The sequence below is a fragment of the Muscardinus avellanarius genome (genome assembly GCF_963383645.1).
Source record: "Muscardinus avellanarius genome assembly, chromosome: 1".
In the NCBI taxonomy this organism is placed as follows: domain Eukaryota; kingdom Metazoa; phylum Chordata; class Mammalia; order Rodentia; family Gliridae; genus Muscardinus; species Muscardinus avellanarius.
Window position 1 is genome coordinate 79,768,321 of NC_137786.1, and position 11,248 is coordinate 79,779,568.

The 11,248-nt window shown below is 37.7% G+C and overlaps 1 protein-coding gene across 2 annotated transcripts in view; it reads right to left on the reverse strand.

Annotated features, from left to right (window-relative positions):
- Positions 1 to 11,248, reverse strand: part of ARB2A (ARB2 cotranscriptional regulator A) — a gene marked incomplete at both ends in the record, with an annotated part of 396,136 nt that overhangs the window by 105,674 nt on the left and 279,214 nt on the right. The window lies entirely within an intron of this gene.

Consider the following 11,248-nt stretch of genomic DNA (forward strand, 5'->3'; position numbering starts at 1 on the left):
TATTTAGCCCCTTTGTAGGGAAAAATAAGTCTCCTGACCTTCTCATACCTATTTCTCAGCACACACCTAGAAAATATACAGTTTAACTGTGTCCCCCACCCCAACTTATGTGGGAAATTCTAAGCTTCAGTATCTTAGAATTTGACCTTATTTGGAGACAGGGTCTTTATAGAAGTATTTATTTATTTTTTTTAATTTTTTTATTTTTTTTATTGGTGCATTATATTTTTATAGAAGTATTTAAAAGAGAAAATGTGGACATGGATCATCAGGAATAAGATAGTGAGGACTTAAGGAGGAGACTGCAAGTAAGGAAGAAGAACCTAAAATAAAAATATATCCTTCCCTCACTGCTCTCAGACGGCACCAACCTGAGCACACCTCCATCTCAGGCTTCTGGCCTTCAAACCTATGTGAAAGTACCTTATTGTTGCTTAAGCCATTGTGGTATTTCGGTAGTCCTAGAAAACTAATATAGTGGTACACCAAAAGAAATCCTCTTTCAAATAAAAAGATTTGTGTCACTATTCAATAAATAACATTCAAAGTTTTAGAGCTATTCCAGGAGGTTCATCATCCATTCTAAAATAATAAACCAAGTTTTTTTTCTTCTTTTTGAGGTACCGGGGATGGGACCCAGGGGCATTCTACCTCCGAGCTATACCCCCAGCCCTATTTTTATTCTTTATTTTGAAACAGGGTCTCAGTAAATTGTGGGGGTCTCACTAAGTAGCTGAGGCTTTCCAGGAACCATGATCCTCCTGTCTCAGCCTCCCAAATACTGGGATTATAAGTGTGCACCACCATGCCCAGCTCAAAGTTAATGTATTTTATATACTGCCCTGACTCCTGAATGTAGTCTTAGAAGAGACATCTAGGGAGACAAAAGGAATTAGTCCTAGACATCTAGGGAGAAAAAAGGGACTCAGTTAAAACTTTGAGAAAGAAATACCATACAGGCTGTGTAGTTTTAGAAAGGAATACTGAATTTGAAATGTAGCAATTTCCCCAGAAGGCCCCAATTTTTCCTTTTTCAACCACAGTCTTTGGCAGGAAATCAGTAGAAGAGTCAATAGCAATAAGTGAAACTAGTTTGTATCTTGTCATTTTGTTGGAAGCTGTGAGAAGGAAAACCAAGAAGTCCAAGTTCAAGGCCAAAGTAACTAATTCTGGTTTAGCAGAATTTATAGCAGGACTCCCAGCTAAAAAGTGAGGTGTCAGAGAGGCTGCCTAACAGATGTATGATGGCAGGCTATGCAGTCTCTCAAAGTCTCCTGCTATACTTCTCTTCACTAGTGTAGCCATGATCAGGTTAAGGCCTTATCTTAAGGATTTATGGGGTATTGGCATGGATTCACTTCATGACAGATCATCCTTGAAAGGGCAGGCGATGTGCTCACAGAGACTAATCCTGCCTTTCAACTCAGAAGTTCATAGAGCTCATTTGTATTTATTTGGTTTCTTCAAAAATGGCAAGCAAGAATGATTCTAACTGTGCTAAAATCAGGACATTGATATTCTTAAATGCTTTTTTAAATTGGAAAATAAACATTCAGAAACATAAAAATGCTTTGGACTTATATTCTAAGTCTGGGTTAACTACATAGAGGTATATAAATTGTAATGTAATTACCATGTTTTGCAGAAAAACAGGCATATGGCAGGTATCTTTACTTACTGATATACAATACATCTCTAACATTAATGGGCATCTGATTTTTTTTAAAAGTCCTGATTTTTAGCAACGTCTTTCTACTTTGTATGTCCCAGAATCCCTCAATTTAGAGAACTGACTTTCTTTTTAAAGAGTATAAATGTGACTAAAAATGAAAAGGTTACATTTTCTCTTTTAAATGTTGGTTTGTAATGAGAAATTACAATTTTAAACACAAAGAAGACTGGGAGAATGAACATTTCTTGGAATTCTAGATTCTTTATTGCTTTTAAAAATATTTCTTAAAAGTTTAAAAAAATCAACAACAATACTAATATATATATATATATATTTACTTTTTTCTCTAGGTTGTATATATTTTTGTAAATGGTACTATACATTTTATAAGATGTTTTGTCTTATTCAACAATCAACTCTGGACGGGAGTGGTGGTGCACACTGGTAATCCTCGCGCTTGGGAGGCTGAGACAGGAGCAAGTGCAGGTTCAAAGGCAGCCTCGCTGGCTTAAGAGATCTGTTTCCAAATAAAAAAATATAAAAAATAGGTCTGGGAGTATAGCCCAGAGGTAGAATGCCCCTGGGTTCCATCCCCAGTACCACCAAAACAAACAAACAAACAAACAAACAAACAAACGAAACCCCAATCAACTCTGAACTTTTATTTGTCAAAAACTGTGGTCTGCAACCCAGTTTAACTATATAGGATATTTTATTTATTTATTCTCTTTGATGGACATTTGATTGTTTCTAATTTAAAAATGTTATAGTGGCCATCCTTACTGCTAAATTTCTCCACACATTCACACAACTATTTTCTAATAAAAATTCTTAAAAGTTGCTGGGCATGGTGGCGCACGCTTGTAATCCCCACGCTTGGGAGGCGGAGACAGGAGGATCACGCAGGTTCGAAGCCAGCCGCCCTGGCTTAAGAGATCCTGTTTCCAAAAATAAAAAAAAATATAAAATAGGCCTGGGAGTATAGCCCTAAGGTAGAAGGGCTTCCAGGAACCCCAGTACCACCCCCCAAAAAAAATTCTTAAAGGTTGAAATAATGGGTCAAAGGGAATATATAAAAGCTTTTATGTCAACTTACTTTCAGTGAATGAAGTAGCCAAATGTTTGTGCTATTTTGTGCATTACCATTACTACAACTTAATTCATTTTAGTTTCAGCATATGGCAGGACAAGGCCACCTAACTCTTTCAAATTTCTTAAACTATTTCCTGAGTTTTATTCTTTTATTTAGAATTACTTTGTCAAATACTAACCTCACATTCCACCAGGATTTTATTGGGAATGGTATTGTAGTTTTCATTTTAAAACATTGTTCTACATAGATAATAGCATTTTTGCACTCTAAAAAGAATTCATCATGAGCAGATTCTGCCAAGAAAACCAATACTGTTTAGTAAGCAAGACTATTTCTAGAAGAAAGCCAAAAGCAAAAGGGGCTATTCTGAAAAATACATCCTCATGGCACAGTTCTAGCATAATAAACAAGGATATACAGAACATATATTTAAAATATGAAATTATAGACAGCAGGCAATAATTTAAGAAAACAATAATGGTTTTATGTCTAAACACCTCATATTTTCTTAGACAAGAGATGAGGAAAGCTTCTAAGAAAAGGAGAAATTTATCTTTGTGATAAGATTGATAAAAGTTTAAGAACAAAAAAGGTGAAAATCAGTATGGTAAAAATCAGTAGGTCTAGACTTGACCTATATAAAAATGATTCAGGGCCTTAATACAACACTGATCTGGGGATATTAAAAAATACAGATTTTTTTTTTTTTGGTGGTACTGGGGTTCCTGGAAGCCCTTCTACCTCCGGGCTACACTCCCAGACCTATTTTTACATTTTTAAACTTGGAAACAGGGTCTCCTAAGCCAGCACATGCGCCTGGCTTTGAACCTGCGTGATTCTCCTCTCTGCCTCCCAAATGCGGGGATTACAAGCGTGCACCACCATGCCCAGCTACAGATTTTTTTTTAAATACTAGGAACTACCTATTAGATAGGTATTTTCAAAAGCAAACTCCTAAAAGTAAAGTTGCCAAAGGGAATATGATTCCTAAATTCTGACATTATTGATCTAAAGAGTTATGGTCCCCTTGGAAAATTTAATGAAGTCTATCAACCATCTTTAAAGAAAATGCACATAAATCCAAACATACTATGCATATTATATACTAATGGGGTCAAGGTTTTCAGGTTAAAAATACCTACCTTGTCTATGAAAACACAAGATTATGGAAACATTTGATAAAAAAGTTTCAGATTAATGGTGAAGACCTACTGAACAAGTGCTTGAAATCTGTTTTTAAATTAAAGTGGAGGAAATATGAAGAATATGAAGGAAGACTGAAAATTTGGAAATCACTTTGATATAAAGTTTTTCCTAAGATTTAGTTTTTTCTCTTTTCACAGCAAGTTAGGAAGACCAGTGGTGGAAAATTGCATTTGAAATCATGTGAACGCTGATGAGTGACACACACCAGTTCTGGCCTAAGCTGAGGTGGAGCAGGTGTGTAAGCGATGAGGCTTTGCAGGTGCGACACACCCTTGGAGCTCTTCTCTGACACTGAGAGCCCATCACCATTTCTTCACATCTGCAGGGGCTGCAGAAGAATCTCAGGAACAGCCTGGGTCATCACCTCCTCAAGGCCTATAGGAGCTGGATACTTCTAGCACAAGCAGTTGTTCATTAAAGGCTGCCTGACTCTGCAGAAACATCTCCCTTCCAAGGCTTACCAGAAAGGCTGTCTAGGAGAAGGAAGGGAGTTGGTGCTGTATGACTGTTAGTTGGATAATCCAACAGTAAGTGATTAATCATCTGTTGAATTTAAAGCTAAGCGATTGCAGTTTGGCTCCACTTATACCAGTCTATGTGCATCATTAATGCTTTGTCTTCAGACACTGACAAGAAGAAAATGCTTACATTTGTCATGCTGGGTCTGTACAGCTGTGTGCTGTGCACATGGTTTCTCTGAGCTGCTGTAAAGCTGGGGGCAAAGACTCGGGCATTCACTCAGTGTTTTCCTCCAGGTGAGGTTGTGGACTATCTGTTCTTATGTTCAGTCCAGGAACCAGAAGAGCTTAATGTTTTTAAACATTTTCATTTTTCTTTTTTTAAAAAATTCTCTTTTGTTGGTCTTTTATTTTTATGTTTTTGAGATGGGGTCTTGCTATGTTGCCTTGGTTGGTTTCAAACTCTTAGACTCAATTGATCCTCCTGCCTCAGCCTCCCCAGTAGCTGGGATTACAGGTGCCTGCCACCCATACTTGGTTTAAATATTTTCTTAAATAGAAATGTTAAAAGCAGAGATGAAGTTTTTATTTCCTCAGTGATGTAAGTCTCAAGGGAAAAAAGCAATGGTATAGAACTGAATCTTTTCCACATGTGTGGGAACCTATTTTTTCCTTCAGTATTGAGGATGGAACAGAGGGCTTTGTGCATGCTGGGTAAGTGCTCTACCACTGACCCACACGCTCAGCCCATGGGATTCTATTTGGGGCACGGTCACTGGGGCAGTGTCACTGGACTGTGGGAAGCTGAGCTGAGTTATGGTTCATTTGTACCTGCTTTGTGTCCATCATATTTCCAATATGATTCTATATTTTGACCAAATAATATGAGGACCAATCTAATCTTACAGGTGTTTATGTGTAGTATCTATACATATCCATTGTCTACCTGAAACAATGCAGCTTATAAACACGCTTTAAAGATTAAATATGTCATAATTTGTTGTTTATGGTCAGGAAACTTTAGAATAGTTAGAAGAATGCGAGTACTACATGAATATTTACTTTTCACCAAGAATTAATTCCTGAAGGCTGAGCTACACTTGGGGATGCTCCATGCTGTGGAGCACGGGAGGTAGGTGACTATGGAAAGAGCTAAAGGTCAGTAAGGAACATACAGAGACTGGAGGAAATCCAGAGATGTTTTGGATAGTGAAACAGAGGCTGAAAAAAGCACCCAGCACTGATCACAGGGCAGCGTGGCAGAAGCCACGGCTAGAAGTGGAAGTGGAAGAGTCCCAGTGAGTACCACTATCATACCAATCAGCATCTTTCAGAAACACAGTCTAAGCAAGTGTGCACTTGTAATCCCAGCACTTGAGAGGCTGAGACAGGAGGATCACACGGGTTCAAAACCAGCCTCAGCTACTTAGTGAGGCTCTCAGCAACTTAGTGAGACCCTGTTTCCAAATATAGTAGGGTTCCATCCCCAGTATTGCAAAAAAGAAAAGAAAAGAAAGAAAAGAAAAGAAAAGAAAAAGAGTCTACATTCATAAACATATAAAAGTCAATCAGTGAGGCGTACATGTATGTCTCTATCGATCTTGTACCCCATTAAGATGTATGACTAAAATTCACCAATTAAAAAAAATTCAAAGAAAAAAGAAATATATTCTAAACAGACATGGGATTTGCCTAGCTAAGAGGCTCAAGAGATGGCCTTCGTACTTCCTGGTATACTTTCACGGTGCCATATGCAGCCATACTGGGAAGGTCTTTTTCCATCTTATTGTTTCAGGAGTCAAGGGCCTCTGTATTTTTTTTTTGTTGTTGTTGTTGTTCTCTGGGTCCCTATGGCAATATTACTACACAGACTGACTGTCTTGAGAGTCAGTTTGGCCCTAGAGGAGAGCCTGTGACAAATTCCCTAAGGATTCTATGTGGTAGAAAACTGGACTTCAATATGGAAGGGAGTGGAGGATGCTTCCCTTTTAAAACTAGCAATTCAGAGCTGGACACTGTGACACACAACTGTAATTCTAGCACTTGGGAGGCTGAGACAGAAGGATCACAGGCTTGTGGTTAGAACATGGTAAGTTAGATGTGAGATCCTGTTAAAAAAAAAGGAAAAGAAAAAAAGAAATAAAAAGGACTAGGAGAGTAGAACATCCCAGGGTTCGATCTCCAGTACCACTACACACACACACACACACACACACACACACACACACACATACACACACACACACACCACCACCACCACCACCACCACCACCACCACCAACAACAACAACAACAACAACAACAACAATAACAAAAACCTGACAGTTCAGGAAGCCAGCTGTAGGAATCTGGGGAACCAGCCCTCATGTGTGATATCACAAGGGAACTAAGACTTGGATACCAGAGTACTGGGTGATGTTGCAAAGGGCTCACCACCATTCATCCCCAGAACAGACAGCTGCTACTCCACAGTGTCTCCCCGCACTCAGAGTGGAGTGAGCAGTGCAAAGGGTGCTGGAGTCCTTGGCATGCTGCTGTGTTCAATGTCAGCCCTATACCTGGAATGCAGTGTGAGGGGCATTGGAGGGAACCTGTGCCAGTTAAGTCCATACGCCATGCTACCTTGGTGACATGCTGACACACTGGTGTCTGCTTGGATCTTGGAGTGCACAACCCAAACAACTCCAGGGCAAATCTTTGCTCGGGGAGCTCTGCCTTCTGCCTGGCTCATTTTGGCATTCAGGGCAGCCAAGAAGTATTCAATTGGCTCCAGCCACAAACCACTTACACTGGTCATCTGGCAAACACAACAAAAGACAGCAGGGGATGAATAACCTCAGCCTTTTCCTCTTCCAAGGGTACAGACTAAGAAGGCATGGACAGAAGCTCCGCTTGGCATAGGTTACAGTCAGCCATTCTTAGCACACTATCAAGCATCCTGGTGGAGTGGACATTTTCATTTTTATTAAGGTTTTTTGTTATTGCTATTTTTCATGTGTATATGCACACATGTTTCTTTTTCCTTTTAATATTTAGTGTCTTTACTTTTTAAACTTTCTCCCTTTTTAAATTTTTAAGTCTAATTTTTTTCATTTTTGTCTTTTTAATTTTAGATTAATTTTATTTTTATTATTTTTAACTTTTTGGCTTATGCTATATTATTTTTGACCATCCCTTTCTGGTGGTGGTGGTGGTATGGTGACTGTTGTTTTATTACTTTATTTCTTGGCAAATATTTCACCTTACAAAGTAGGAGAGATAAAAAGCTCCTAGTGATAGGTCTAGCTCAAATTAGCCATAACTGGGGGAATTTTCCCCTAGAGCAAAGATAAATAGCACAATGGTGGTGGATACTGCATCTACCAAAGATATCAGCAGAGGTTCTCTCATATCCTATCAGACTGCACATTAGTGACAAGAAAAAGGAGTCACCACAGAGGGTGCACCCCATGTATTCTGCTGTCTACATTATGCCTGCCAGAACTACCAGAGTTAACTCACTCCTATGAGACCTAGAGAGAAAGTAGGTCTCTCAGGCTCCAATACAATATGCATATCATGTCAAAACCCTCTAATTATAGCCAAGAAAAGCCATAGGGAAACTATACTGTGAAGTCCAATTATAATTAAACTCAACACTACATGTAAACCTGGATCTCAGGGCATAGCATCAAGAAGAGGCTAGTCACTAAGATGGCCCTCACATTATAAAGGAAGAGATATTCATCTCAATAGATGCACAAATCCTAATATAGGAAGATAAGATATGAAAAACAATATTTATTCCTCAAGACAAGAAATAAATCTCTAGAAATGGAATCCAAAGATATAAAAATAGATGAAATACTGAATAAATGATTCAAAAGAATGATTTTAAAAATACTCAGTGAATTTCAAGAGGATACAAATAAACAGCTGAATGAATTATGAAAGACAATGTAGAATATGAATGCAGAATATGAATAGCACTTTAATAAGGAGATAAAGATTTTGAAAAAGAACCAATCAGAAATCTTGGAAAACAAAGCTCAGTAAGTCAGAGTAAACATTCAATTGAAAACCTCACTAATATGCTGGATCAAGTGGAAGAAAAAAAATCAGGGCTTGAAGACAAAGTTGAGGAATTATCATTTTCAGACAATAATAAAGGAAAAAAGGAATAATGAACAGAACATACAGGCTCTCTAGGACACCATTAAAAGAACAAACACATACATAACTGGAATACAGAGAAGACCTATAGGCTAAAGGCACAGAAAGCTTATATGGTGAAGTTATAGCAGAAAATTCCCAAATCTTGAATAAGGCATGGATATCAGGTATAGAAGGCAATTAGAACTCCAAGTAGACATGACCAGAAAAAAATCTTGTCGCAAAACATTATAGTTACACTGCAAAAAGTATAAGAGAAATAAACAATATTGAAAGCTGCAAGAGAGAAGCACCGAGTCATTTATAAGGGCTAGCCCATCCAAGTAACAGCAGGCTTCTGAGAAGAAACTCCAAAGGTCAGGTAAGTATAAAATTGATGTATTTCAAGTCTTAGAAAAAAACCCATCAAACTGTCAAGTTATATGACTATACCCAGAAAAGTTATCCTTCAGAATGAAACAAGAAATAAAGACCTTCCATGATAAACATAAATTAAGAGAATTCACGATCAATAAACCATCATTACAGAAGATACTTAAGGAAACCTTACACCCAGAAGAGGAAGAATGACAAACACAGTCATAAGAGCATGGGAAAAATAATCTTACTAGAAGAGTAGATAAACAAATGAAGCCGGGCGTGGTGGCGCACGCTTGTAATCCCAGCATTCAGGAGGCTGAGACCTGGAGGATCCCAGTTCGCGGACAGCCTCAGCTACTTAGTGAGGCCCTCTGCAACTCAGTGAGACCCGGTTTCAAAATAAAGAATAAAAAATAGGGCAGGGGGTGTAGCTCAGAGGTCAAATGCCCCTGGGTTCCATCCCCAGCCACCCCCCCCAAAAAAAAGAAAATTAGGCAATAATAAAAAATTATTAATACAGAAAACTATCAAGTCTCTAAGATGAGTAAGAGAGGAAAAAACATAGAATATTCAAAGTAACCAGAAGAAAAATAACAAAATGAGAGAAACAAGTACATACTTTTCAATAACATCCTTGAATATAGTCTTAGCGCTCTAATGAGAAGATGTTACCTACAAGAAATTCACCTCATTGGCAAAGACAGACTGAAAGTGAAAGGCTGAAAAATAATATTCCAAGCACATGGGAGCTGAATAGAAGCAGGAGTAGCTAAACTCACATATCTGAAAAAACAGATTTTTAAGCCAAAGTCAGAAGCATAAAGGAGGGTTACTACATACTGATAAAGGGAATGATTTATCAAGAAGATACAATTGTAAATATATATGCACCAAACATATAGGCACCAATAAAATAACAGTGAGTGACTTCAATTCAACTGGCCATAAAGCAAGTCTAAGATTTAAAAATAATTGAGCCAGGTATGGTGGCACATGCCTGTAATCCTAGTATTTGAGAGGATGAAACAGGAAAATTGGAAGTTGAAGTCAGCCTCAGAATTAGGAAAAAATTAGGAAGTCCCTCAGCAATTTAGTGAGGCCCTGTTTCAAAATAAAAAATCAAATAGGGCTGAGGCTATGGTTCAGAGGTAGAATGCCCCTGGATTCAATCCCTAGTACCACAAAAAAATTAAAATATCTTCATGCAACTTATAACATCATAATGGAATAAAACTAGCAATAAACAGCAATAGAAACTATAGAAATTGTACAAACACATGGAGACTGAACTTTTTATGAAAAATGGTATGGAGGGTCCCCCAAAAACTAAAAGTAGAACTACTACATGATCCAGCCATACCACTCCTGGGTACTTATCTGAAAGAAAAGAACTCAATATACAAGAGATACGTGCATACCCATGTTTATTGTAGCAGTATAGCCAAAAGGTGGAATTAGCTTTGGTGGTTGTTGACAGATGAGTGTATCTGTCACACACAAACACACACAATAAAGTATTATTCAACATATGCAACTATGAATAAGATAATGTCATTTGCTGAAAAACAGATGGAACTGGAGGTCATCAAGTTAAGCAAAATAAGCCAGATCCAGAAAAATAAGTACTGGATGTTTACTTTCATATGTAAAAACTAAAAGAAAATGGAAGAAAACTGGAAGTAGAAGGACTATTAAGCAAGGGGAAGACTTGTTGGATGGGGTAAGAGGGAATGGGATGGAGGGAGCAAAGGAGGATAAACATGATAAACTATATGCAAGTATGAAAATATTACAGTGAAATCCATCACCTGGTATAATTAATATGAATAGATATTTATGATAAAATACTTATAAAACTCTTACAAAGACTGATTAAGGAAATAGTAGAGAAGGCAAAAACTGACATTAGTAAGTAAAAAGTTAGCATAACTCAGATATACAATGATGAAATTATCAGACAAGCAGCACATGTGAATGTGTGGTAGCAGATCTGAAAACAAGGATTTTATTTGTTTTTTGGAAGCTAGGGATTGAGCACAGGGTTGCCCATGCTAAGTTGGAGTTCCAGCACTGAGCTACCTCCCCAGCTTTAAACAGAGATTACTAATTTACATTTAGTGTATTATAACCAAAATTGACCAAAATGGAATTGAAAAGTTGGAAAAGACCACTTTCAGAGCTGAGGTTGGATAAGCAAATTGACATGATGGCAAAAAAAAAAAAAAAAACCCAGCATGGAATGTCAGATCAACTATCACAATCTCTCAAAAGCATATCTGAGCTCAGAAGAAAGTACAGAAAATTCCC